The sequence below is a fragment of the Zingiber officinale genome, chromosome 3B (genome assembly GCF_018446385.1).
Source record: "Zingiber officinale cultivar Zhangliang chromosome 3B, Zo_v1.1, whole genome shotgun sequence".
NCBI classification, from domain to species: Eukaryota; Viridiplantae; Streptophyta; class Magnoliopsida; order Zingiberales; family Zingiberaceae; genus Zingiber; species Zingiber officinale.
In genome coordinates, this window is record NC_055991.1 from 91,406,386 (window position 1) to 91,411,331 (window position 4,946).

The window sequence follows — 4,946 nt, forward strand, 5'->3', positions numbered from 1 at the left end:
AGAGGGAAGCAATTATATTTAAGTTTAAGTTTGCTGAATAAACCACTTAATATAAATATGGAAATAATTAAGTGAGGGTTTATTTTTGGATCGGGATTTCTTCCTCTCCTCACCCTCACGCCGTCTCTCTCTCTCTCTTCCGCACCCTCTCGGCCACCAAGTTCCAAGAGACCTAGGGTTCCATCCCTAGGGTCGTAGGAACATCTCCCGGCAACAACTCTGGCACGAGGACGCTCTTCTCCGTGAGAGGAACACGTAGGCGCAAAGAGATCGTCAAAAAGATCTTCTTCACCGGAAAACTAGCGACTAGAATCGTAAGAAAACTAGCGCAGGAGGTAAGAAACCCCTCACCTGCAGTATAAGTAGCTATTCGTATGTTTTTATGCATTAGTTTAGTTGTATGCAGATTTTCAGTACGTAGGGTGTGATCTAGTGCACACCACGTGTTTGATAAAATGTTTAGCTCAGTAGAATGCTACAGTAGGCATTTTAATAGCCCAATAAATGTAGTAGAAGCATTTGAATAGCACATTTAGTCTTGCTTCAGTTTTATGGGACTACGGTTCAATGGGTGGGCTCCCATAGTCGCCTCTAGGTTCAGATAACCTAGTTCTAGTTTCAGATAACCTAGTAAAGCAAGATAAGATAATTCAGATATGAAACAGTATTTTACTTTTATCAGTGGCACTGTACTGGACTAGATGTCCTTGGGTTGGGCTCCCATAGTCGTCCCTAGGTTTAGATAACCTAGTAAACCCTACTAGATTCGGGATTTGCTATCTCGGGTCTAGTTAGGGATGCGCACATAGCAGTACAGTTGTCGGGCCCATCAGCAGCATGATTAGTATTTTCATCTATTTATGATAAATAGCTTTCAAAGAACTCACAATCAGTTATGTGAACATGATTTAAATTCAGTATTAACTTAGTTCAGTTCAGCTCAGTTTATGTTCCAGTTTAGCTCTTTCTTAATGATATTCTATGATTAATTTTGATGACATGTTTTAGTATTCATGTTAGTAATTTCAATATGTCATGCTTTAACATGTTCAGCATATGTTTTAAATAGCATTCTTTAAAAAGCATGTTTTCATCGTGTGCATATTTTTGTGAGGTAGATGGTTTCTTACTAAGCTCCCAAGTTTACAGATACTTCTTTTCCTTATACTGCAGATAAAGATAAAGGAAAGATGGATTAGCGGAGGCTGGAGGACAATGCTACCAGATGTGTGTGAAAGAGGAACTTGGAATGAAGATTTTTGGGAACTAGCTCACCTTAAAACTTAGCATTTCCGTTATGTTATTCTTTTTTTTGCACTTTAGTTATTTAAGTGTCTTATTATGAAGGTTATGCATAGATTGTTAGTTGGCGTGATATTAGATAGCTAATCATGAGTAATAACATGCCTAATAGTAGTGTGGTGGTTGTAGTTGAGTTACTGAAGGTTCTGTACGAGGTCGGGACTGATTTCTGCAGAAATCAGAGACCCAATCGATCAGCCGATCGATTGGAAGAAGTCCCTGTGTACAGAAGGCTAGTGAGTCGATTAGGTGATCGATTGGGACGGCCCGATCGATCAGCCGATCGATCAAAATGCGATTTGTCGCATACAGAGAGCTGATGAGTCGATCAGCTGATCGATCGACCATGGATCGATCAGCCGATCGATCGGGATTTTAATTCCTGCAAACAGAGAGCCTCTGAATAGATCATCGGATCGATTGGCCTGACTGGATCGATCAGCCGATCGATCCAGACTTGACTCCGCGTACAGTAGCAAGTTGAATTGATCAGTGGATCGATCAGCCAGCTCTAATCGATCAGCCGATCGATTGGAATATCTGATTTTAGCCAGAAGTGCCAAAAATTTAGTTTTTGACCAAATAGGAAGTTAAGTTCCCTTCTTTGGCATATGTATGACTTCAGGAATGTATCTTGAATGTAAATCTCAGATGTTATAGTACGCAGCATAGAGTTTTAATTAGTTCAGGCTTTTTCTTTTCCGCATAAGTATAGTTAGCATAATGTAACCCCCCCGGCCTCGCAGCCTAGCCAGTAGGAGGTGGGTCGTTACACGATCGGCCGGGTTTGAGTTATATTAGAAGACCGTCGAGCGGTGACGTTTAACTCTAGAGTCGAACCGGCGACTATAAAATCCCGGGCTTGAAGACCGTCGAGCGGCGACGTTAAACTCTAGAGTCGAACCGGCGACTATAAAAACCCCGGCTTGAAGACCGTCGAGCGGCGACGTTAAACTCTAGAGTCGAATCGACGACTATAAAATCGAGCGGCGACGTTAAACTCTAGAGTCGAACCGACGACTATAAAAACCCCGGCTTGAAGACCGTCGAGCGGCGACGTTAAACTCTAGAGTCGAACCGGCGACTACAAAACCCCCGGCTTGAAGACCGTCGAGCGGCGACGTTAAACTCTAGAGTCGAACCGACGACTATAAAAACCCCGGCTTGAAGACCGTCGAGCGGCGACGTTAAACTCTAGAGTCGAACCGGCGACTACAAAAACCCCGGCTTGAAGACCGTCGAGCGGTGACGTTAAAACCCCGTGTTCACGGACTAATTCTTCAGATATATTCTTTATCCCCCATTCGGGGTCGAGTGGTCTTCACTGGTCTCGGACCAGCTTTGGTTATTACATCTCCCCCGTTCGGGGTTGAGCAGTCTTCACTGATCTCGGACCAGCTTCAGTTATTACATCTCCCCCGTTCGGGGTCGAGTGGTCTTCACTGGTCTCGGACCAGCTTCGGTTATTACATCTCCACCGTTCGGGGTTGAGCAGTCTTCACTGATCTCGGACCAGCTTCAGTTATTGCATCTCCCCCGTTCGGGGTCGAGTTGTCTTCACTGGTCTCGGACCAGCTTCGGTTATTACATCTCGCCCGTTCGGGGTCGAGCGGTCTTCACTGGTCATAGACCAGAACATCCGAGCATCTACCTCCCCCGTTCGGGGTTGAACGATTTTTAAGGGTTTCGGACCAACTTATCAGAGCATCTATCTCCCCTGTTTGGGGTTGAGCAGTCTTCACTGGTCTCGGACCAGCTTCGGTTATTACATCTCCCCCGTTCGGGGTCGAGCGGTCTTCACTGGTCATAGACCAGAACATTCGAGCATCTACATCCCCCCTTCGGGGTTGAACGATTTTTAAGGGTTTCGGACCAACCTATCAGAGCATCTATACCCCCCATTCGGGGTTGAGCAGTCTTCACTGGTCTCAGACCAGCTTCAGTTATTACATCTCCCCCGTTCGGGGTCGAGTGGTCTTCACTGGTCTCGGACCAGCTTCGGTTATTACATCTCTCCCTTCAGGGTTGAGCAGTCTTCACTGGTCTCAGACCAGCTTCAGTTATTACATCTCCCCCGTTCGGGGTCGAGTGGTCTTCACTGGTCTCAGACCAGCTTCTGTTATTACATCTCCCCCGTTCAGGGTCGAGCGGTCTTCACTGGTCATAGACCAGAACATCCGAGCATCTACCTCCCCCGTTCGGAGTTGAACGATTTTTAAGGGTTTCGGACCAACTTATCAGAGCATCTATCTCCCCCATTCGGGGTCGAGCAGTCTTCACTGGTCGCGGACCAGCTTATCGGATCTCATATCTCCCTCGTTCGGGGTCGAGCCAGCTTTAATGACCACGGACCAAAGTGTCCACTGGTTTCGAACCAGGATATCTCACGGGCTCTATGCCCGCTCGGCTAAAAACTTTCGCTTCCATGCATCTTTGATTCACGGTCTACACTTCCGATCAGCTCACGGGTGATGCGGCCACTCGGCATCGTCCCATTCAGTACCACTCGATTATCAGGTCGACATTTCACGATCGTCCGTTCGGTATCCTATGGGTTGCTCGGTCAGCACCCTCGCAGTCATTCGACCGGTATCGCTTGACCGTCCGTTCGGCCACACGCTTGAGCTAGGTCGCACGCTCGTCATCGTCCGCCCGGCATCTATCCACCCGATCAACATCCTTCCAATCGCTCGTTCGGCATCTTCGCGGTCGCGGGCTAGGCATCACTCGTCCGCTCAGTCTACTCGTTGTCCAGCATGTAGCTTGGTCTACTATCCTTGCACTCATCGCTCGCCTGTTGTTTTGTCGCTCGTTTGATGTTTATCGTTCGCTCGGCCTCGGGCCGGTTATCGACTTGATCCGCTCGGCATCGTTGCTATCTCATGCGACACCGTTATTATAGCGACCGCTCGTGTGACAGTGTACATTGAGTTCGGCAATTTGACTTTGGTATCGAGGGCGGTTCAGCCCTTTGCGATGGACTGTCCAGTTAGTCGGACTTACGCCTCCTTCGACTAGACTTGAAGGGGAGGCTTGTGATGCGGATATATTGAGGGGTTTAAAGGGAATTAAGGGAAAGAGGAAGGGCAGTTTGGTCATTGGACGGGAATAGGGTTTTTCTTTTAAGAAGGGCACTGTAGCACACCATGAAGGGGGCTTCCTTCGTGCTTTTCGGCCACCACCTGCGGTAGCAGGATGACCTCCACCACCATGGAGAGGAGCAGTCGGTTGTTCATTAGGTGACTAAAAAATGTTATTAGACGATTATCTTAGTCTGTGTATGAATTTACACTATCTTTATATATAAAACCTAGAGAGTCGCACGCATAGTATGTAGACATGAATATTATCTATAATTGATTATTTTAGTGGATACTAAAATTAATCAATTATTATTTTCTGAATTTGAATTAATTAGATTATTAATTAATTCTGAAATATCATAAGCTAGAATAAATCAAGATCAAATATGGATTTATTTGATCCAAAGAATGATTAATGGAGAATTCGAATGCTACAATCATGATGATTAATAGGGAATTTGAATAGTTACAATCATTTGAATAGTTACAATCATGATGATTAATAGAGAATTTTAACAGTCACTATCATGATGATTAATAGAGAGTTTGAACAGTCATCAT